The sequence below is a fragment of the Ambystoma mexicanum genome, chromosome 12 (genome assembly GCF_040938575.1).
Source record: "Ambystoma mexicanum isolate Mex_15411 chromosome 12, UKY_AmexF1_1, whole genome shotgun sequence".
Taxonomy (NCBI): domain Eukaryota; kingdom Metazoa; phylum Chordata; class Amphibia; order Caudata; family Ambystomatidae; genus Ambystoma; species Ambystoma mexicanum.
Window position 1 is genome coordinate 546,000,531 of NC_090936.1, and position 24,921 is coordinate 546,025,451.

Consider the following 24,921-nt stretch of genomic DNA (forward strand, 5'->3'; position numbering starts at 1 on the left):
ACGTGTGAAACTTCCCGCACACCCCTGGAATACTTGTACCCAGGACAATCGCGTGTGGAACTTCCCGTGCACCCCTGAAATACACGTACCCTGCTGTATTCGCGTGTGAAACTTCCCGTGCACCCCTGAAATACACATGCCCTGATGGAATCGCGTGTGAAACTTCACGCGCACCCCTGAAATACACGTACCCAGGACATTTGCTTGTGAAACTTCCTGCGAACCACTGAAATACACATTCCCCGAATGGCGTTTGCTGTTTGGCAGCCCTGTGAACTGGTCCAGGGTTAGCGCAGACATTTGCAATGAATTGGGGATTTTGATGGCTTTTCCTTGCGCGAGGGCATTCTTGGGGTGTAATTGGCGCTGCTGCAGGGTCGCTGCGTCACTCTGTGCCGCGGCTGGTTTTGGAGGCTAAAATCCATGAATACACGGTGCGATGAAATGGATTTTGTCGCACGCGCCTGGTGCAGTGTATCGCACGGGGACACTGTGCGCCAGCCGCGTGCGCCACTTTTGTGCGAAATTCTATGAATTACCCTGCATATCTGTATATGGTAACAAAGTGTGAGGATTGGATAACTCTTATCGGGTGGGCGTCTACGCCCATCCCTCTACATCACTCGTGATAGACGTCACTACAAGTATGACGTCTCATTTGTTCTACTCGCTATAGGACCCTGGATTATTTGGTCCGTTGTGATTGGCTAGGTTACACCCCTAGACATAAATCTCCACTTTAATTAGCAGCATGCAGAATGGACACCCAGATGCGGTGTGCCCCAAGATTCACCCTGCCTCCCTTCCATCAATCAGTACCTTAGGGCTATGTGTCAATTAGTTGGCTGTGGATGGCCTGGAAACTGTAGCTTCTTATCAGGAAAAGTTATGGCATCCTCGGGTTCTGGGTGACATCAGACGTTGGTACCTCTTTGCGCTTCGCTGGTCACATGTTAGTTCACCATGAATCTGCTTCATTTTCCCTCTATTTGTGTATTTGATTCTTCCTTTAGCCTTGCCACCTGCCTGGGCCTCTTTATCTCAACCTTCACTGCCTGGCTGCTATGCTCTTAAATTTTGTTTCTTCGAAGTTGCCGCTCTCCTCCCTTCCTGGAGTTGACCTCGAATTCCCAGGTATAAACTGCCTCAAACTGAGTTTTGATTCTGCTCTTTTGTCTGGCATTGAGCTAGTATATGAATCTTGGCCTGTCTGTCCTCCACCATCCATGGCTTGATTTGAAAGGGGCCCTTAGGGGTCCCTCGCGATATGGAAACAAGGCAATAACTATACACGAAAGGATGCGCCAGACACGAGGTAAAAATTCCCAATGCTAGGATTTATTGCAAGCAAAATAGTCCCAATTGGCCAACTATGGTCTCACGCCCCGCGACGTGTATTCTCTAGACCTCGAGGGACGCAAGAGAGCGAATTACGTACATCAGTTACATATATACAAAATGCATATCATACAAACAGCTATGACATGTTTAACACCCCCTTTTTATTGAGTTTCTTTGAACTCGGGATGATGATGGACATTTCCGACAAGTATGACAATTATGACACTTTCAATGTCTATTCTAGTAACAATGTGCAATTTAGAAAGTGCAGAGGCATCTTCTAGTTGTTGAACAGAACACGGTGCTTCTGTTCTTGGAAGCAAGCTGCACACGGGGGAAGAGTCACATTCCAAGCTTTGCTATCTATGAGGTGCTATTCGTGTCCTGGGAACCGACACGCTCTAAAGGGTTTTGTGAAGGGGGGCCGTAAGAAGAGCATAATTCAAGCCTTTAGATGCTTTATTCTAACATATTCTACCACAGTACGAGACTGGCTGGCAGCTGTGAAATGATTAAATGCCCTGCAGCTCTCCCTCAAGGCTACAGAGAGGGAGCGTGGGCATTCCTTTCTGGGCTGCTCATGAGGAGTTTCAACGAACTCCTCAGTCCCGCGGACTTGCCCTTTCATATTCAGACAACAATGTTAACAGTTGAGCAGAGTAAGCAGAATTCGCAAGAATTGCAAGCTGCAAAGCAGTTTAGACAGAAAGCAATGAGCAATGGTTAACAAGCAAAATGGCGATTCTTGCTACGTTTAAAATGGCCGCTTGTTGGTCAAGCATAGCAGTCTGTATTTCTATAATTCTGTGCATAAGACGGTTGGCCTTCGGCCATCAAGATACGTCTATCATCCAAATGAAGGGTATTCACTTTTCCAGATTGACAAACCCTCCTTTTGGCTGTATGCCAAGTGTCTTATTCATTCATTGGATCCTCCTCTGATGAGGATAAGTCTGGGGTATCTATGTCTGAACCTTTCATGCTATCATAAGCATCATCTTCATCATTAATGTCTATAGCCGTGAATTGTTTTACTGTTTTTGTTTCATCAGTGTCTTTGTTATTTTGGCCATGCGTTTGTTTTCCTCTCAACACCATGTGCATACATCCCTTAGTACATTCCTCAGCTATCTCAGTGCAAACTATTGGTAGGCATTGTATGCAACAGCAACATGTTATGAATATACCAAGTACCACCACTAATATCGAAATTAGCTTCCATCCCCAGGACTGCAATAGTCCCCAAAACCAGGATCCTATCCCCCAACCCCCTTCTTCAGTAGAGAGTGTGGAACTAAGGACATGTAGTTTCCTGATGGCTCTGAATATGGTAGGGGAGTAGTTATCGATGAACACACAGCATACAGTTTTTACAAGTTTACAAACTCCCCCACGATCAACTAATATTATGTCAAGGGCCATTCTGTTTTGCAGGTCCATTAGCCTAACTCCTTTTTCATCTAGTGTCATGTTGTATAAAATATCTGTTGTTGAGTCTATCGTATTCTTTAATATTCTGGATAGTTGCCTTATATTATAGGAATTTACTACATTGGCCAAGAATGGTATGAAAGCTTTGGCCACATCCAATGCTATCAGTCCATCTTCACTACTCCTTTGAGTCCTTCCTTTGGATCGTCTGGCTACTTCTGCTGTTTCTGAGAGGAACACTCCTGGAAACAGTAGACCCAGGTAACATGTACCTCCCCAGTTCCTAGGTAACCATGGATATGCTCTTTCCCCACATAAGAAATAAACAGGGTCTCCTACATATACTGGTTCAACTTCATATTTCAAGACCACTGTATTTATGCACCCAGAGGAGGTACCTACTAGATAGGTCCCTTTTTTCTTTAGACATAACAAGACAGTTCTTGGGTGGTAATTAACCGCATAGGAAGGTGGCAAAGCGTTTTTGTTCCCTTCTTCTCTCATGTGGAATGTCATTACTGATGTTTTTTCTGGCGGGGACAATCTATCCTGCCTATATTGGTTTGTTATGTTTCGTGCGATCTTTGGCGTGGGTTTTGGGATTATTACACGTGTTTTGTGGAATATGGAGTAGCCCACAGGTCTCATGACAATTTCCTCAAATTCATCCATATTTGTTTTATCTAATTGACCCGTACTGCTTCTGTTCCATTTCCCGAAAAACATTGCACCCAATGAGCATCTGCATGCAGAACTTAGTGGCAATGGTTGTACATACCATTCTATCCCCTTCCCACCATGCTGTGATAAATGTGCACAAACCCAGCAGTCTCTTTTCTTTAAAACTGCATGGGTCATATTCATAATAAGCAACAATGTGTTGTTGCCATACCCCTCTCTTTGTCTCTCTTCCATTGGAGATAATGTACCAGTGATCACATGAACCGGGCTCTCAGTAGTCGACACATTCATTTCTGATAAGAGTGTTATTAATGGGTGCTTTGACTCCATCCATCATAATACCATCGCTATTGTTACTGGTACTACCATAGTTATGAAACACAGAACCAATGTCCACGTTAGTACGTTATTCTTTTTACCAGGCCTTTTCCCTGAATTTACAGTCTCTATATCTATCATTTTCTCAGCAGCGGTCGAGGAGGAGGCTGAAACCGGTCTTGATTTGTTCTTCATCGTCCTTCTTCTTGCTGGCAAAGTTCGTCGCAAATGTCTCTCGTTCTTGATGCCAAAAAGTTCAACGGAAATGTCACAGTTCAATTCTGCCAGCCCTTCACAGCCTCGATCACTTATCCACTCCGAGCAAGATTAGTTGTTCTTCCTTCCACTGCTCAGACTATTTCTGAACAGTTCTTTATTGACAGAGTACTATGTGCATCCAGCTTGTCCCGCTCTGGCTTAGGACACATGTACTCCGTCTGCCTCAGTACTTATGTGCGTCCAGCTTGTCCTGCTCTGGCTCCTGACACATGTACTCTATTATAAGCGCACCGAGGAGCCGTGAGTCTTGAATTGTCCGACTTGCACAACTCTCACACTTCTCTCCTCTACACCCCTGGCTCCTACTCCGTCCGTGAGTGGAACCAAAGGCAAAAGAAAAGCACCAAAGATCTGTGGATCACTTTGCCTTTCGAGGCCTGAGATCGTAACATTTTACTCCTGGTATTGTGTGATCGGTGAACAGTGCCGGTGCACTTCCAGTATCAGGCTCAGTGTCAGCCTGCGGCGCAATGATCGATGTTGCAGAGCACCGCAGCAATGATGCAGATTCTGTTTTTGGCTCTGGTGCGGTTACAAGATCTGATGGGTGCCAAAGGGGCACACACTCTGTATTCGTAGACGTGTGCAATGCTGATTCTGTGTCGTTCAACGATGATGTTGCTTCTGCTGGGCAGCGGTGGGGCCCTGTTCGCCCTTCCCCCTTTTTGGCAATTTCTCCAGGCTCTGGTTTCTGTTTCACTTTTTTCTCAGGCTTTGTTTCGAGTTTCACTTCTCGCTCAGGCTGGTGCTGTGTCATTCGATTGGCAACAGTTTCTTTAATTTCCGAGACCGTTTCCTTTCTCTGGTCGTCGGAAATTGTCAGCAGTCCTGGGAATCTTTTGGCATGTGTCGCATGGATCCATGCCTTGCGACCGTCCACTCGAATGGCCGTCTGTGTCACCAAAAGTACTTGGTAGGGGCTGCACCACCTGGGTGCTAATGACGCCTTCCGTTGAAAATGTTTAATCAGGACCCAGCTTCCAGGCTCCAGCGCGTGCCCCGGTCTGGTGTATCGCACTGGTAACGCCTCCTGCACCTGCTGATGAATCAAACGCAACTTCTGCATTAAAAGGCCACAGTACGTGCTTAACACAGGATGCTCGACCTCACATAATCATTTGGGCTGCGGTGCGCACCATACATTTGCCGGTCTCCTCATGATCATTTCATAGGGAGAGAGCCCAGTTTTAGCCTGTACAGATGTGCGCATGCATAAAAGTGCTAGAGGTAATGCATCTACCCAACTCAACTTGCTTCCGGCACATATTTTTGCCATCTTGGCTTTTAGGATGCCGTTACGTCTCTCAACAAGTCCGGCAGAACTCGGATGCCTGGAGCTGTGGAATCGCTTGTCAATCTGCAGACCTGCACAGATCTGTAGTACTACTGCGCCCACAAAGTGTGGGCCGTTATCTGACCACAGGACACGGGGTAGCCCGAACCGGGAGAAATACTCCTTCAACATTACTTTTGCCGTTGACATGGCAGTACAGTCTTTTAAAGGATATGCCTCCACCCACTTGCTAAATGCACAAATCACCACTAACACATATTTGTAGTTCTGGCACCTTTCCATTTCTATGAAATCAAAATGGATCACCTCGAATGGCATAGAGGGTGGGCCAAAACTACCTACTGGAGTCACGGTTCCCTTCCCTACATTGTGTTGCAGGCACGTAATACAATTCTCGACTAGCCTTTCTGCATTCTTTTTTATGTTCTCATTTTTCAAAAATGTGGATAAATGCTGTACCATCTTCTTGGCGCAAATGTGGGTAGGGCTATGCGCCATTGTAACCATTGCGGTTACGTAACAATTTGGCAACATCCAGTTCTTGGTCTCTTTGTCCACCCAACATCCTTCCAAATCTAACTCAGCAGAGCCCTCAGCCCACACCTGAATCTCTTCGGTCGTGGCCTCAGCCTGCATTTCTTTGACTGTGGCAACTCCATTCTCTATCATACAAGGTACTTCCTCTGTTTGTACTGTCATCATCTTATTATCTAGGTCAGTGGCAGTTTGTTTCGCAATCCTGTCTGCAAATGCGTTTCCTTCTCCTATTTTGCATGTCACCTTTTTATGCGCTTCGCATTTTACTATTGCCAGGCGCTTTGGAAACGTGAGTGCAGACAATAACCGCACAATCAAAGGGCCATGCTGAATCCTGGCCCCATTTGATGTCAAGAAGCCCCTCTCAGCCCAGAGTCGGCCAAAGTTATGAACCACGCCAAAGGCGTACTGGCTGTCAGTATAAATATTCATGTTCAAATTCTCAGAGAGTTCACAAGCTCTAGTCAAGGCTATAATTTCTGCGGCTTGTGCTGAATTATATGGGATTCTTTTACTTTCCACAACCCTTTCTAGAGTAGTGATAGCATATGCGGCAGTTGACGTGCCATCTGGTAATTTGAAACAAGAGCTGTCGCAAAACAACTCTCCATCTGGCTCTTTCTGTGGGGTGTCGCTCAAATCAACTCTTCCCTTTGTCTCTTCTTCAGTGACCATTAAACAATCATGGGGTGGTGATTCGTTGTCACCAATTTCTGCTATGGGTAATGGCATTAATTCTGCAGGTTTCAATGTGCTACACCTCATAATTTGGATGTGGGGTGCAAACAAGATGAGCTCATATCTTGTTAGTCTAGCAGAGGTGAGGTGTTGTGTCTTTGTTCTATTTAATAGAACGTCTACAGCATGTGGCACCATCAGAATTAAAGTTTGCCCCAATACCATTCTATCCGTTTGTTTCACTGATGCAGCAGCCGTTGCAACAGATCGCAAACATCGTGGTAGTGCGCGCGCTACAGGGTCCAGCACAGAAGAAAAATAGCCGCACAGCCTATTTCTCCCACCCTGTTCCTGTGTCAAAACCACCAACGCACATCCTTCACTCTCGCTTATAAACAGTCTAAATATTTTAGCATAATCTGTCGTGCCTAAAACTGGCGCAGAACATAAAGCCACTTTCAACTGATCAAACACTTTCTGACATTCTTCATCCCACTGCAAAGGCATCACTGCATCCTTTTTAGTTAAGCTTACCATCGGCTTCACAATCAACGCAAAGTTACTGATCCACTGCCGACAATAAGAGGCCATGCCTATTACAGCTCTCACTCCTTTTTGAGTTTTTGGAATAGGCATACTAGAAATACTTTCTATGCTTTCTGGTGTTAATCTTCTCCCTTCTTTCGAAAGTAGGTAACCCAAATAAGACACCTCCTTTTGATTGTACTGGAATTTCTTCAAACTTGCCTTGTGACCATGGGTCGCTAGGTGTGTCAATAGTAATATAGTACTTTCTTTGCAGATCTCTTTTGTGTCAGCAGCTAGTAACAAGTCATCTATGTACTGCAAGAGTGTGCAACCTGTTGGTAGTTCTAGCATATCTAGCTGTTCCTTTAGTGCCCTGCTGTAAATGCTCGGGCTTTCTGTGTATCCTTGTGGAATGCGTGTGAATGTGAATGATCGACCTCCTAGAGTGAACGCAAACCGATATCTACTGCTTTTATCCACTGGAATGATAAAGAACGCGTTCTTCAAATCAACTACACTAAAGTATTCTGCAGTGGCTGGTATCATTGTCAGTATTGTTGTGACATCTGGGACCAAAGGGAATTGTGAGTCTACCACTTTGTTCAATGCGCGCAGATCAATTATGAAACGATATGGTACTTCATTGCCTCCTTTCTTGTAAACTGGAAGAATCGGGCTGTTGCACGTGCTACCTGCAATTTCTTCAACCACCCCAATCTCACCAAGTCAGTAACAATACTCTTTAATCCCTTCTCACCGTCAACAGAAATTTTATACTGGGGAATTTGTGGTAATGTAACACCTTCTTTCAAAGTTATTTTTGCTGGCTCTATTTTCAAGCATCCTACATCGTTACCATGCATTGCCCACAGACAGGTTGGTACTCTACTTAGCTCTTCTGGTAACGCTTCTGACATACATTCCGTCACCGGTGCATCGTGAGGCCAAATCGAAAGGAACACCCCATCTGCCGTACAATTTATAACTGCCCCCAATTTTCTCAACAAATTTAATCCTAGCAAGTTCTCCCCACAATTTTCTGTCAGAAGAAATGGACACTGTTCCGTAAATGGTCCTATTGTAATTGGGAGAGCTTCGGACACGGGGTTAATTACTGGTGTACCTGCGAACCCTACAGAAACATTCTTTTGCCCCGACAATGGGATCTCCGGAACCAAGTGGTGGTCTATCGAGCAGTTTTGTGCCCCTGGATCTACAAGGAAACGGTGCTCCTTATTCCCGACTCTTATTTCTACGTAGAGTCCTCTCTGATTCACGGGAATAGACACTGGTTCCGACCCCTGCCGTGGGTTGTCCTATTGCAAAAATAACACATCGTCCGATGTGTAGTCACCGCTGCTGCTATAATATGTGTTTGGCTGTGTATCAAAAATATTCCCATTTCCCCCTCGGTGTCCTCCACTCTGATCATTTCTCTGTTGGCCCTGCCTGCCCTGATTTTGGTTCGGAACACTTTGGTTCAATGCCTGGTTCTGTTGAGCTTAGTTTTGACCATGGGATTGGTTTTGATTACCTCCATTGGTATATCCCTGCTGCTGCATGCTATTTCTGCTTGGGCCATTTGACCCCTGATGTCCTCTATGAGGCCTTCTCTGGCCAAACCCACCTCTATTCTGTAGGTGCGGGCATTGCGCTCGCCAGTGTCCTTCCTCTTTACAGTACGCACATTGATTTAATCCCAATGACACCCCGTGCATATTATTCAAATTTTCCCTGCCTTGTGCATTTCCTCTACCTCTATTGTATCCAATTACCTGCTGCAGTAATACCCCTACCATCGTTCGCATCACTTCTTTTCTCATCTCCAATGGGTACCCATTACACATCTCACTTACTTCCTCCACTGACGTTCTTTTGTTCGACATCCATCTCATTGTTTCCCCCACCCATGCCTGCAATCTTTGTTTATCACCTATTTGTCCCGGTGCCGGCAAATGCTTTGCACCACCTGGAAAAACTGTCGGCCACGATTTTTGCATATACAACCTCGACGCCTCCTTCCTACCTTTCTTAATACACTCATGACTATAATCAGGTGTAGCAAACATTTCAGCATATCTATCTTCCATTTCATTTTTCAGTTCAATGAGTTTGTACACATGTTCTCTTACATCTTCATCTCTTTGCTCACTGCGTGCTAACTTATTCAAATCTAACAATCGTTGTGGCGGTAAATTCCCAAGTAACTTTTTCCATTCTACCACCAAAAATTCCCCCATGTATTCCAACACTACCTGTCTCTCGTTGCTTCTTTGGTACCCACATAATGAGGCCAATGCTGCCGTCCCATCATTTCCTTCTATGTACATTTCTGCCTCTTGCTGTAATTCAACATTTCTTTCTTTGCTGATCGCGCTGCGAGTTACCCGTCCAAATCCTGTTCCTCCAGCCCCGCCTCCCCGGTCTCAATTTCGACTTCGGGAGGGGCGGATGGTGCTGAATCTGTCTCTGGAGCGGGAGGTGCGGATGGGACAAGTGACACAAGTGGCATCTGTGAAGGGCCTTGCTGGGTGCTGGGAAATTGCGTGTGTGCGGTCTGCGCTTGTGGGAGGGCTCGAGCTGTGGGTGGGGCGTGGGTTAATGCTTGCATGAGGGGAAGTGCTTGGGCAGCGGGAGGGGGTATGAGAGCTACTGGTTGGGCCTGCGCAGTCACTACTGGCGTGTTTGGTTTCGATCCTGGTTTTGGGCCGCGACCTGTATGAGTTAACAAATGTTCCATTAATTTGTCTGCTATGTGTAGTTCCCGCTGCGGGTATATTCCTTCTATGTTCATTTGCTCACGTCTCCCTTCCCGTCTTAGACTTGCTGTCCACTCCTCCTCCTCCTTTTCTTCTGCTACCTCAAGCTTCGTTTTGTGCCTACGCGCATGCTTCTCTCTACTCCTAAATCGGAGCATTGCTTCCCTCCTCCAAACTTTGATAGTCTCAAAAGCTGCGGGTCGCGCTTTTTTCCTTATCAGCACCCTTTCTAGGTTATCTATCCTCGCAATCTCAAAGCTACCATTAATCGACCACTGATGGTCCTGTTGCTTTCTAGTTTGCCTATGCCAAATTTCACAAAATATTATCGCACCCACACCATATTTTGCATACATGTCATAAGCCGGCGTTCCCCCAGGCGGTGCACTTTGGCCATTTTCCAAGGACTGTCTACCGCAGCGGAAAAGACCCGCTAAAGTGGACAGTACTCCAAGCATGTTTTTAACCTTCCCCTTGGTTAACCAACCTTACTCTGGATGTTTGAATTTGCAAAATCAACACTCTACCAATAATCAGGGTTTCGTTTGAATCGGGGAATGACTCACCTGATAAAACAAATCGCCTGTGTCCTGACACAACCCCTCCCAACGTCGTGTCTGCGCTTCTCTGGCTTCTGCCTCGTTTCAGGACCCTCGCCTCCTTTGCCCTCTGGCCCGGTACGTCGATCAGGGATCAGATGTGTGCAGATCTGCGAAGGAATCTCTCCTCACTTCTACAGGGCGCCCGGTACACCTCTTGGTCCTGGCTCGATCGTCCCGTCCTCGCTGTTCTTCTGCCTCTACTCCGTTACAACATCTACGAAGGGGCAAGTGGGGGAGGGTCCCTATTCGGGCACCATCTTAAAAGGGGCCCTTAGGGGTCCCTCGCGATATGGAAACAAGGCAACAACCATACACGAAAGGATGCGCCAGACACGAGGTTAAAATTCCCAATGCTAGGGTTTATTGCAAGCAAAATAGTCCCAATTGGCCAACTATGGTCTCATGCCCCGAGACGTGTATTCTCTAGACCTCGAGGGAGGCAAGAGAGCAAATTATGTACATCAGTTACATATATACAAAATGCATATCATACAATCAGCTATGACATGTTTAACACCCCCTTTTTATTGAGTTTCTTTGAACTCGGGATGATGATGGACATTTCCGACGAGTATGACAATTATGACACTTTCGATGTCTATTCTAGTAACAATGTGCAATTTAGAAAGTGCGGAGGCATCTTCTAGTTGTTGAACAGAACACGGTGCTTCTGTTCTTGGAAGCAAGCTGCACACGGGGGAAGAGTCACATTACAAGCTTTGCTATCTTTGAGGTGCTATTCGTGTCCTGGGAGCCGACACGCTCTAAAGGGTTTTGTGAAGGGGGGCCATAAGAAGAGCATAATTCAAGCCTTTAGCTGCTTTTTTCTAACATATTCTACCACAGTACGAGACTGGCTGGCAGCTGTGAAATGATTAAATGCCCTGCAACTCTTCCTCAAGGCTACAGAGAGGGAACGTGGGCCTTCCTTTCTGGGCTGCTCATGAGGAGTTTCAACAAACTCCTCAGTCCCGCGGCCTTGCCCTTTCATATTCAGACAACAATGTTAACAGTTGAGCAGAGTAAGCAGAATTCGCAAGAATTGTAAGCTGCAAAGCAGTTTAGACAGAAAGCAATGAGCAATGGTTACCAAGCAAAATGCGGATTCTTGCTATGTTTAAAATGGCCGCTTGTTGGTCAAGCATAGCAGTCTGTATTTCTATAATTCTGTGCATAAGATGGTTGGCCTTCGGCCATCAAGATACGTCTATCATCCAAATGAAGGGTATTCACTTTTCCAGATTGACAGATTCTGCTTTTATAAAATGGAGTTGCACTTGTATAATGTGCTTTTGAGGCAGATATATAGTTGGCACTTGCCGCCCCATCTTTCTACTAAGCATTGCAAGCAGTACCGTTTCCTCAGCTTCTTGGGTTCCAAGCCTATTTACAGGCATTTAGCCAGTTGCATATTTTCATCCTTCTTTCATGGTTAGGTTCTTTGTGTTGCAACATCATTTCTTCTTTTAAGTCTATCACACCATTATTCCTTATATTTTGTCTTCACGTGTCGTTCTTTGCTTGTCGTTTAGTTAATTGGTATGCCAGTCAAGGCCCTTGTGTCGTTACTATTCGCCTTCCATTAGGGCCCTTTGGGTCTCTTCGGAGACAGTTTGTAAGTAGTCTTCATTTCGTGTCAACTGTTGGTACGGTTGTCTCAACGGGTACCGTGCTGCTCTGGTTATAGGCACGTCAACAGGTATTGCTCTTTTGATGGGCACTGGGCAGAGCCCTAGCGCTTCTCTGTTGGTTTATTTGCTCCTCATACTTCACATAACTTGGCGAGTATGTTCCTGGTGCCTCAAAGTGGGGGGCTAGAGTGCGGGTTGTATATGGGACCTCCTCTACACTCCCCCCTCTGGTTGGTTCATCAACCACTTCTGCTTCTTCCTTTGGATTTGTCTTACTTGGTTCTTCTGTATCTTGTTCATCATCCTCTGGGCTTGTGCATGATGGTGTGAAAGAATGTGTCTTTGGAGTCTATATCTTTATTACTCCTTTCAAATTTCCTGCTGTTTTTACATGTTTGTCTTTGTTCCAGGTCATAAACTGGCACTGTCTATTTGGGCTGCAATAGCTCAATTTTCCTTCATACTGTCTTCGTTTCTGGGATACACAAACTTTGTTCCTTCTGGTGCAAATTTGCTGGCCTTCACAAAGTCTCTTATTTCTTCATCAGTCAGGTCTCTGGGCTTCCATCCTGGTTTGGCATTGATCATTATCTTCATCCCTATGGCTTTCTTTGCAGTTTTCTACACTGTGTGATGATTATCTTGATAACACAAAATCCTAGTAGTATCATCATTAGCAGGGCTCCCAGAAACTTGAATATGTCTGCCATCCATTGTGGGACCCATGAGAATAGTGTTCCAAACCAGCTGTCATCATCCACTTCGTCAGTTTCCTCGATCATCTGATTCTGTAGGTTTGTCAGCATACTTATGGCCTCTGTTAAAGTTCCATTTTCTTCGTCATGCAAAGGTATACATGTGCAACATAATTCTCTGATTTTTGCACAAACACCTAAATCCATCGCTGTGATTATGTCAAGTACATATCTGTTCTGGAGGGTCATCAATCGAATTGCTCTTAGTTCTTCTTTAATAGAGTTGAATCCCTTTCTGGTAGTGTTGATGGTCTGCAATAACTCCCATCTGGTTATCTGTAACCATTTGGTATTCACTCCAACTTGGATTCTTGGCATGAAGATTGTTGTGAATACTGATTAGGTGAGGCTGGACAGCCTGTGTTCATATGGGATTGCATAGAATGCTTCTTCTGATTTGGCAGAAAAGTAATTTTCTCTCTTCATTTGGGATATCAGCTCTACAGATTTCCTTTTCCTCAGGTGGGCATCTGCTTTCGGGAAACTGTCACTATTCAGGTCACTCTTCGGGATCACCAGCACAGGAACGTGTACATTCACTATTGTGCGTATGCCTCCCCAGTTTCTCGGCAGACTTATGTATGCTTTGGATCCACACGCCCAGTAGTGATCCATAATTACTGCAGTTCCATGAGTCATACCTGGTGCTTCGAAGATTCGCCCGCAGTTCTGATTCTCTCCCAACTTCCTTGTGCCATTGTTCCTGAAGCACAATTTTGGGCTTTCCAGTGGCACTATATGCAATGGTCCTCCTCTATCTTTGAACCATGTTAGTAATTTTACCAACTTCTGCCAAAGAGGTTTGCACAGCCTCTGGTGAGTTCTCTATTGCCTCTTGGCAGGCTCCAAGGACTATCCAAGCTCGGTAGATCACCACTCCTTCTTCCCATCCGTTTGGGGAAACCACTGTTCCCCAAATCTGCATTTGTCCTCTGTTTTTCCAAATTTGAGCTTCTTCTGGGGTTTTTCCTTGGACGTTCAGCCTCTGGTTTATCTCCCATCTTGTTCCTCTTCCTTTAACTTCAGGCTTCTCATACCTAATCACGTGATTCTTAGTATGCGCTCTGTTTCTTGTCTTGATGTCCTGGACGTAGCCGTCTTCATCTGGATAATCCGTTTCATTTGCCCATATGAATGAGGCGTCCCTCCCCATAAATTGTTCTCTGGTGTTGCACATTGCCACGTGTGAAAGACAGTGTGCTGTTGGAACATCAATCTCTATAGCCACAAAGAGCTTGGATTTTCGCATGCTGTACGGTAGAAGTGCACAGACAAAGCATTCTTCTTCCGATTTACTTCTTCCAACTTCTTTCATGTGTTGATACCAAATGTTGTTTCCTAGATCTGCTTTGCTGTCCAGGTAATCGTTAAGTTCATTGTTATCTTCATGTGGGCTTCTCTTAATTCTTAGTGTCTTTCTGTAGTTAGCTATAACTACATCTCTAAACGCGTCTGTGTGACTTTTCCTCCTTGCTGGGGGTCTCTCAGGCATGCTGGTCGGTTTCGGTGGAGCAGGCTTCATTATCTGCATCGGTTTGATAGGAGGAGGTTATGTGATTCTTTTCCTTTCCTGTTGTATTCTTTCAATGAGTGTCTTTAACCACCATCTGTCTGTCATCAGCCCGACGTAAGGCTTGCTTGTGGGCTTGGTACTTTTTCCCTGTGTTGGAACTGGTGTGCTTGTCAGTACAGTCTCTGCGGTTTTATTTTTCAGTTCCTCCTGTCGTTTCTTTTCTCTAGCTATAAACAGGAATACATGATCTATCAACTTTTGTGTCCTTGCAGTGAATTCTCCCGCAGCTGAACCTGTCTTCTCGAGGGCTTTTGCTATATCTTCTTTAGTCGGCCTTTCACTTGATGCTTTTCGGTCACCTTTACTATTTTCTGGGACTGATTGTTCAGTATGCGGTCTCGTACCTTCTGTTGTCTTTGTTCGAGCTTCTGTGGCCATTGACACTTGCCCTGGTTTGTGTGCATTCAGTGTGTGTGCGTGTAGTGGTCAGTGCTACGTTTTCATTCATTCCGCGCTGAACCTGTCTCCAGCTTTTCTCTTCATTCATTACCTCAAGTGTGTACGTATCACTGCTAATTACATTCAATTTTAGTTTGTTTACCTTACCATCAGATTTTCTCGGGACTGGAATAACTATATAGGGTCTGGGTGCTTTTGTGGGACCTATGTGTACATTATCCGGTGTGTGCACTGAAAGTGGAACGCTTCGTGCACCAATAAACAATGCAGTTCTGATTGTTAATGATAGAAAGACAATGATGATCACTGTACATATACACATAATTGTATGATAAGAAAGATGGCAGCATTTTCTTCCAGAAAAGCGGGGGTACCCCTCTGTTTGTGGGAGGACCAGGTTACTGTTCTAGGCCCCCATTTTAATCATAACCAATGTCAATGTTTTATTCTTTTCACTTACTCCATTGGTGTTTCTCAGAAAGTTTATATGATAAAGTGCCTGGTGCTTTGCAAGTGTCCCCCCTCTTGTGGGTGATGATTGTCTCTGGTCACGGGATACAGTTCCCTTGCTAGACTATGGAAAATAGATTAGACTAACACTTTTGGTGAGTCACATTCATTGTGCATATTCAAAATAGGTGAGTTCCTAGTCCACCCCCCAAATCTGCTTCAGTCCAGAGGACATGCTTGAACCTGTTCGATGTAAAAATGGAAAAATGGCAATTTATCAAAATCTCATTTCTGCTCCCTCAATCTGTCCCACGGCGGAAAGTTGGAGTGCTTCGGCTCTGTCTCCTGGGTCTGACCCTCGGCGGAAAAATGAAGCGCTGCCTTGGCTGCCTCGATCTGTCCCACGGCGGAAGGTTTCACTGGAATCTCCTCATGTAGTCTCTCTGAAAGTTAGACAGCTCCACTTGCAGCATTATGCCATGGAGGAGTGTGTGCGACGTTAGTTGGGTCTCGGATGAAGGTGAGTACGTCAACCTCGACAGGTCTCCCCACCATTTCCGGAAAGTCAGTTACTAGGCGGAAGAAGACGTTGTGAGCCAGCCGGCTGTCCTCAGGTGACAGGGACATGTGTCCTGCCTTGCTGGGTTCTGGATCACAGGCCCTTCCTTTGACGTGAACAGTCCTTGCACTTTCCTGCTGCATGGATTGCGACTAAATAGTTTCATTTGGTCCACAGTTGGCTCAAATGTTCAGAGTTTGCTGGGTCTTTAATGAAATTAAGTGTTTCTGTGGTTCTTCCGACAATAGGTGGACACTTCTCTATGATGAGAAAGAAAAGCGTATTTGTGAGTTCATCTACTGTCACCTGTGGTGGAAGCATTTGTGTCCTTTTCCCTGTATTCTGGTAACTCAATGAAGGCTTCCGTGATGACAGTAAGCAGTTGCCGGATTAATTTCTTGTTGGCAGGATCTTGAATAAAGTCTGTGACACAGGTAACTCTCCCTACAAGTGACGGATATGATGTTAATACTAACTGGAAATAGGTGAGCACATCCCTTGTGAGATTTATACTGTGAGGTACCATAAGTTCTGTAAAACAAGGTCTTTGTGTTGGTTGCTTCAGGATACTGGCCCTCATTACGACCCTTGCGGAAATCGAAAAACGATGGCGGAAATGCAATACCGCCATCGAATAGCGCTCGGTGCGACTATGACCCGTCACCGCAAAGTACGATGCCATTAGCGACACCGTAGTGAACGCCAACGCTAACTGCACCAAGTACGCGCGCGCGCGCCATGCCAAACCGTAAAAACCACCATGGCGCAAGGGTACGCGAATTCCGACCCTAGCGGACATGTACCTAATGCCATCAAGCACGGCGGAAAGTACCATTCCGCCATGGCGAGAAGTACGGCATCGCGAATAAACCGTAAACGGCCCAACTGAGTGCCTGTACACCGCTCCCTGCCCACATAGTACAACTCCCCGTAGGTGCAATGAAGTCACAATGCAACCAGTGAAATGTACAAGTCACCCATGCATGCCAACGAACAAAAGAATCACAAGAGGGGCCAATGGGAGCTGCAGGGCACAGATGGCACGAATACAGAAGCCATTCCAATGGACATGACCACAGTCCCCCACCAAGAAACGCACGCAAACACAGGCACCTGTGACCAGCAATATTTCGAAAATCACATCATTCCACCAGTCCACCTGGCTGACCGGCATCTGTTACACAAAACCTAATCCCCCGCCCCTGAGCATGACATCATTCAAACAGTCATATTGGCAGCCCTCATCCCTGACCTCACTGGGCTTCGTAGGCAAACGCGCCCAGCACAGTACCACGCAACTATACTCCGAAGCTGGAACCCAATGCAGATCTCCTCACAATACATCGCTCCCCAAATAGGAACATGCCACATCACTTGCAAAGAAGAACGCTACACGGCCCATATCAGAATAGAAATTTAATGCACAACAAAATCACCAAGCCTATACAGCCATTAGGCCATGAACTCCAAAACACATTTCACCATTGTGGGCTGCATCCGCAACAAATGACCAGCTACTTCTTGTGTGACGCCCTGTTCCATCATGGTACACAGAGCCACATTCACGTACGAAAAGGCAACATGGAAGCGCACAGAACCGCAGGGCCGTCCCAATGGGGAGGCACTAGTCCAGCTGAAAGGCCGAAATGTTGCTCCGAGCCACTAGTACTGCGTAAGGGCATGTGGCCCATTGGCGATCGTCCCATAAGATCGTAATGATGCTCCACTGATTAACACGAAGCAGCAGGTGTCGGGAGTAAAAGCCATCTGCAGGAGTGGCATACAGATGGCAGTGGCAAAAGGGGAGGAGATACCTGTCAACCAAAAGAAAAGAAAAAGAACAGAATGGCCATCAGAACTACATTCGAACAACTCACTTCAATGATCACACTAAATCCACAGCCATATGCATGCTAGCCCACTCCAAAGGATCATCACCACCCCAAAACCACTTGCGACTCATAACTATCTATATCGAGGTGTAAACACCATCACACACGAGTGTACCTGTGCATGCGTCTGTGAAAACAGAATCCATCAGATGGGATTGGTAACATGCATGGACACAAGTGTCTGAGGGCGCGTCGAGACAGGGAGGGCTCAACAAGGCCAGATAGACGATGGTCCCACTATGGCAGCCCTGCATCACATAGCGCAGGGGAGGCGGACAGATTCCAAGAAGCCCTGTACATGGCAAACTCTGTATCAAATCATCTGTCCATGCATCCATTCATCATTCCCTCATCCCGGGATAAAAACGCCTGAATATTTACTCACATAACATTAGAAATATCCATTGAGTCTGTGCGTTATGCAGCCTGCAAAATCCACTGTGCCCCAGCCCGTAATTCCAGTGTTGTGAAGTAACATGTATTTGGGAACGTCCGGCCTCATCGCCCACGTCGCTATTGCGCATCCCAAACTATTCATATCAATCATTGCATCCTCGCCATGGCCCCTGTCTCAAGGACATTGAACAATAGAACGTTATATTTGCAGTCAGACCTGTGGGCATCTCCTCGCCGCTAGCTGATAACCGAAAGCGCCGCCCTTCGAATTCCTCATTTGCAACATCACGTCGAAAAGGCATCTGTGGCCGCTTGAAATCACAAATTAATCCATCTAGTGCGGCTGTGTGTGAAAATGGCAACTGCCTTCACTCACAAATGGGACGCCCCGCCCGTCGTTGCAACTCGGTACAGTGATGCATGAGGGCCCACCGTCACTCGAGTACTACGTTCCACTGACCCCTCACAAGTCTGTTCGCGACTGCAAAGATTGCATGTGAAACAATGGGACCATAGCCGAATGAACATATCAACCAATGTTACACGGCCATCGGGTACAAATACATGATTGCAATAGCAAGATGCCATGCGTCGAAGTGCAGCGTTGTGTGCGGGACGTGCTCGGCCAAAGGGGAGAGCAGCTTGCACAGGTGGAATGAATCACCACAGGTGGAGGCCATACAGCCTGAAAACACATAAATTGCACACCCAGTCTCCTCCCACAACCACACCCACTCCGAAATGCTACCGGCAGGACTCGCGATGTTGGCCCTGGGGGACCTGATAGCACTGCAAGTACTCCAACTCCAAGAAGAAGACGAACACCAACTACAACCGGCCGCACGGAGGAGACGCAGGAGGAGGAGGAGGGCAAGGCAGGGCCAGCAAGGGCCGCCAGCACAGCCACTACCACCACGCAGGCAGCCCGCAATCCCACGCCTCCGAGCACATCCGTTCAACCTCACTGATGAGCAGATCCACACCCTCTACCGTTTGGACCGGGACACCATAGCCGCCATCGTGGACATGACACAGGCTGACCTTGTCAGCATGATAGATAGCCCAACCGCCATCCCACCCCTACTGAAGGTGGTGTCTGTACTCCACTTCCTGGCCACAGGCACCTACCAGCACACAGTCGGACAGTTGCATGGCATTTCTCAGCCACTGTTCTCACGGACACTATTGCAAGTGCTCGAGGCCCTCCTGCAGCACGCAGACGACTACATCTCTCTACCACGCTCGGAGCAGGAAATTACCAACACAAAAGTGGGATTCCATGCACTTGGCGGCATACCGGGTTGCATTGGTGCCATCGACTGCACCCATGTGGAATTGGTCGTCCCACATGCCATGGAGGCCCAGTACCGCAACCGAAAACAATTTCATTCTCTGAATGTACAAATGGTGTGTGACTCCAACAGGATCATTACACATTGTTGTGCCCGATTCCCTGGATCAACCCATGATTCTATGGTCCTGAGGAACTCTACAATACCACGCTACATGGAGCGACACGCAGGGAACAGATCCTGGCTACTCGGTGAGTCTCATTTCATGCATGATGATGTGGGGTATGTGATTCGGCAATGACCTGGCAGGAAGGGGGGGGGGGTGTGTGCGCGTACGTAGCAATGGCATTCCACATTATACGTTTATCGTCCACATACAGGTGATGCTGGATATCCACTGAAGAGATGGCTCCTCACACCAGTCCGGAACCCACGGGACCAGCATGAGGAGGACTACAACCATGCCCACTCACGTACCCGTGTAGTCATAGAACAGGCATTCGGCCTACTGAAGACTCGTTTCCGCTGCCTCAGCAGGTCTGGCGGGGCACTCCTGTACCGCCATGAGAAGGTTGCAAAGATGGTGATGGCATGTGTCATGCTCCACAACATGTGCGTACGTAGAAATGTGCCCATGCCCCCTGACGCAGAACTGCAAGCACCTGAGGATGGTCATGATGAGGGTGGGGATGTGGCAGCACCTCAAGGAGTCTGCAAGGCACAGGAGGGCCGTGACATTCGTCAGCATCTCATTGATGCATGCTTCTAGCACTCACGCCTGGTGGCTGATACATGGACACGGTACTCGTGCCACTGTGTGTGTCTGGTACATGCACAATATGGACTGTACGCCTATGATGGCCTGGTACACAAAGATCATTGTCCACACATCTCATTGGTTGATCGTGCATTGTTGATGGCATATGTGATATCATGTTAAACACCCTATCGACCCGCCACCCAAGTGAGCCCAACACACCCCCTCCACCCTCCTACCTCCCCCCCGAACACCAGTGTCCAAAGATGCTCATTGTCAGTGGGCAGTCGCTATTGCAAGCCCCCTCTGCGGGTATCAGGGGCACACCTGCCTGTGGAGCGCAGGTTCCTCCCAGATCTACGTTGGGGGCTGCCCTGGACGGAACTTGCAACGGATGATGTCTCTGCCTGCTCACGTCCATGCATGTCCCTAAGGGTTTGTGAGAGCTCAGTGAGCACACGGCGCACTGCGGCAAGTTCGGCACATACGTCTTTGGACGTCGCATGCAGTTCCCCCCTCAGGCTCTCGGTGCTTCTCTCCATTTGGACTCTCAGGCTCTCGGTGCTACTCTCCATGTGTGCCCTTAGTGTCTCTGTACTTCTCTCCATTTCTGCCCTAAGTGTCTCAGTTGATGTTTCTATGTCTGCCTTAGTGCCCCCACATTCATCGGCATGGTCCTTGAGGAGCGTGGCCAGTTGCTGCTGTTGCACGAATAACTGGTCGAGGGACTGTTGCCTCTGCTGGGCCATGGCCATTTGCGGTGGTGTCACAGAGGGGCTGTTCGCCTCATGTTGCCCTGCCACAGGGCTTGTGGGGGATGGCCAGTCGTCGTCTTGTGGGTGCCCCTGCGTGGTATCCTCGTTTTGTACGGGATGGAACAGACAGGGGGATTGGGACAGGTCATGGATGGATCTGACTTCGACATCCCCGTCTTCTGTGTCGGAGCATGCTGCCATCAATGGGGTGTCACCTATGGTGCTGCTGCCACCAGAGGCAGTGCCTTCTGTGGCATCCATTGGGGGGACCTGTGGTGCTGCTGTTGTGGGCATGCTGGCTGCTGGGGTGCCTGTTGATGTTCCCTCCTCTGTGCTGCCACCTGATTTGTGCTGCTGCCGTGTCTTGATGCGTGCAGCTGAGGTGGAGGGTCTTTGGCCGTTGGTCTTGGCCCTCTTTGCAGGTGTGCTGGTAGGGGTGTCCTGAAGCTCGTCGTTTGGATCGGACCCTGTGGTGGAGTAAAGGAGGGCGAGGGTTATTAATGGGTCTGTGGGAATTGGAATGGCATTGTATCACATGCATTGGGGTGGTACCTGAGGGTGATTTGGGTCGGGGCCTTGGAGGTGCTTTCATTTGTGTGTGGAGTGAGGGTGCAGTTGTTTGGCAGCCTGCAGTTAGGGTGTGCCTGCTGCACGTGTAGTGGGTGTTTTTGGGGTTTTTAATTATTTATGTATTTATTGTGTGTTTTAAAGTGCGCTATCAGGCCAATGTGTGTGGACGTCCTCCTGGCCATGTGTTTCTGTTGCACTATGTGGACACATGGTACTTCACATGATTGGACATTGTGGATTTGGCATTGTTTTATTTGGGCCACCTACCTGATTCTTCGGATGTCTGCACTCCTTTCTCCATCCCTCCGACTCCCTCTATACTCTCCATTCCAATGGTGGAGGCACAAATTTCTTCCCAGGGGGTCAACTTGATGGGTGATTCCGATCCTCCCCCGGTGGCTGTGGCAATGTTGCGGTTGGCAGAAAGTATGCTACGGACGCGTATCCGCAGGTCGTCCCATCGCTTTCTGCATTGCTGTGGGGTGCGGGGTGCGGTCCCCACCGCACTTACCCGCTGTGCCACCAGAGCCCATATGGCCTTCTTGTTCTCAAGTGCCGTCCTGGTCATTTGCGTGGAGAAGACGGCGGCGGCATTCTCCTGGAGGGTCTCTGTTAGCACGGTGAGTTCCTCACGGGAGAAGTGGACCTGCCGCTTGCGGTCGCACGCTTTCTTCGCTACTTTTCCCATTTTTCTTGGTTTCGCTAGGGTGGATGACGGGTTGGGGTGTGTCTCAGGGTAGTGTATTTAGTGGTTGTGTGGATTTTGTGGTTTTATAGGTGTACGGCGGGATGTTTCCCGTTCCGGGCCCATGTTTTTACTTCCGTTTCCGTATATTTCCGGTCACCGTACTTTCCGGTTGGCGCTCACTGCAGTGTCCGCTGAGATGGGTGGCGGTATTGCACCTAGGGCGCCGTACGGCGGCGGTGTGGGCCGTTTTGGGGTCATTTCCGCCATCGCAGACTTTGCACTTCCGCCATGCCGTGGTGCTCGTGCCCGATGGGTCGGAATGGGCCGCACTTTGCTCCATCGTGCAATGGCGGAAACGCTATTTACGCTGTGGCGGTCCGGTCAGTCACTTTCCGCCAGGGTCGTAATGAGGGCCACTGTGTTGGCTCCTTAGGCCAAAAGTCCACGATCTCAGTCTATTAGAGTCCTTTTTTTTTTCTCAACAATGCTTTAGTGTGATTTGATCTAAAAGTTTGTGTCAACATACGTGTTGTGGCTTAGATGCGCAAAATTTCTTCTTCACCCTGCAACTAGGATGCACACAGTGTCCGTTATGTCCTTATCCCTTTTTTGCTTAGAGGAAATGTCCTGTTTAAGCCACAACTTGCAAAAGGGTTATTTTGTCTTGCTTTGCTGCTCATGAATGTTTCTTCCTCGTCATTGATCTTGTTTGCATGTGCTGAGGTTCTTCCCCATTGTGTGTAATCTCTTCATGGTGGGGTGCAGCTTGGGGGCTTTCTCCGATGTAGGGCTTAATGTCATTGAGAAAGATCCATGCTCTTCTGCTTTGCAGTTTGACAGCTGAAGGAGTGCAGTCCTCTACGAAGAAGAGGCCATTGAATCTTGGCTCGTCCCAACTTTTCCTCGTGTGGTTTTTCACCAACACGGCATCTCCAGGGAAGATGAGTGGAGCACGTAGACTTTGAACTGCGTCTGTTTCAGTGTCTCTTGGTGTGTTTTGTGCTGCACTGCCCCCTTTTCGTCATCGCTGTAGTTGGTCTGAAATTACAGTGAGGCTGTATGTCATGCAGTTCAGGTACTCTTGTAACTCGGTTCCCAGGACCTCTCGGGTTGACTGGGCATCACATCTAGCTCTATTTCAGGGGTAAGGGGGGTACTCATTTTTCTTCCTGTGACTATCTCATACGGCATAAGATGATGGTCGGAGCCTGGTTGGTTCCTAAGAGCATACAATGCCAGTGGAATGCAGTGCAACCATCCCCTCTTTAGCGTAAGCTTCAACTTGGCTATCCTTTGCTTTAGCAAGCCGTTGAGCCTCTCCCAACACCATTACCTTCCAGATGATATGCCGACAAGAACTTGTGCTTTATGATATGATATGATATGGTATTTGTAACGCGCCTATACACAGGTGTTTCAAGGCGCGACGAGGCAGGGAGGGGAGGAACAAGGGGAGACAGACAACGATCCTACTAGGCCAGGTGTCATTCAGATCGCGCAAGTGCAGGGGTGGGGGAGGGGGAAAAGTGCAAGGGGAAGGGGAGGGGGGAAGTGCAGTACAGGTAAGTGGCGTAAAGTAATAAATAAATAGGGCCAGCTGGTGGCAAGTGCAAGGTAAGTGCAGAACAAGTGCTGGGGAAGGGGGGGGCTGTAGGGATACAGAGACAGTCCCACAGTGCAGAGGGGTTCCAGGGCATCAGTGCAAGTGGAGAGTGGCTGGGCCACAGGACCGAGGCCGTTTAGAGTGGTCCAGTTGCAGGATCAGTGCAGTTTCAGTGAAGAATTAAATTGCTGTTCAGCAGGGGAGAGGGAGAGAGAAAGCAGAAGCAAAGAGGAAGGTTTTGAGGTGCTTCCGGAACCGGAGATGGTTCTCCTCAAGTTTCAGGGAGGCAGGAAGGCTGTTCCAGAGGGAGGCCCCTGCCGCGGAGAGAGATCTACCCCCAGCTCGTTGCTTCGAGAAGCGGCTGACCCTGAGGGAGTTGGAGGCGGATGAGCGAAGGGCTCGGGAAGGAAGATATTTGGGAAGAGAGAGTTGAAGGTATTTAGGACCCAGGCCCCAGAAGGCCTTGTGGACAATGCAGAGGGTTTTGAACTTTATCCTCGCAGCCACTGGGAGCCAGTGTAGAGATTTCAGTCCTGGAGAGATACGGTCCCTGGGCTTGAGGCCAAGGACAAGTCTCGCAGTTCTATACCAAGCAGCAAGCTCATCTGCTCAAAGACTGTGTTAACAAAATGAGCCCTGTTGTCTGATCTCATCTCCTCACACACCCCATCTAGGGAACACTTCCCTCACCAGGAATTTGGCAGCACAGGTTCAGTCTGGGTGTGTACAGGGACCTGCTTCTATTCATCTAGAGAATGGACACACCACTACAATTAAGTACCTGCACCCATTACACACTTGAATCATGTCGACGTAGTCTATATGTAAGTGCTGAAAAGGCCCATTTGGCCGGGGGATGATTCCTCTCACTACTTTTAATGTGTGCCCAGCTGTGAATTGCTGGCAGATTAGGCAGTTCACCATGAAGAATGCAACATGCTCAGCTGAATTCGGTATAAACCAGTCTTCTGCAAGCATTGCTGCTAGATTCTCTTTTGACATGTGAAATGGGTAATGCAATTGCTCCAATGCTATCTTTAATAGGGCTATAGGCATTACTGTTTTACCATTGCTGTCTTTCCGCCATAAACTGTCAGAGAGTTTTAAAGAACACCCTTGACATTTCCATAGGTTCTTCTCGTCTTGCGCAGCC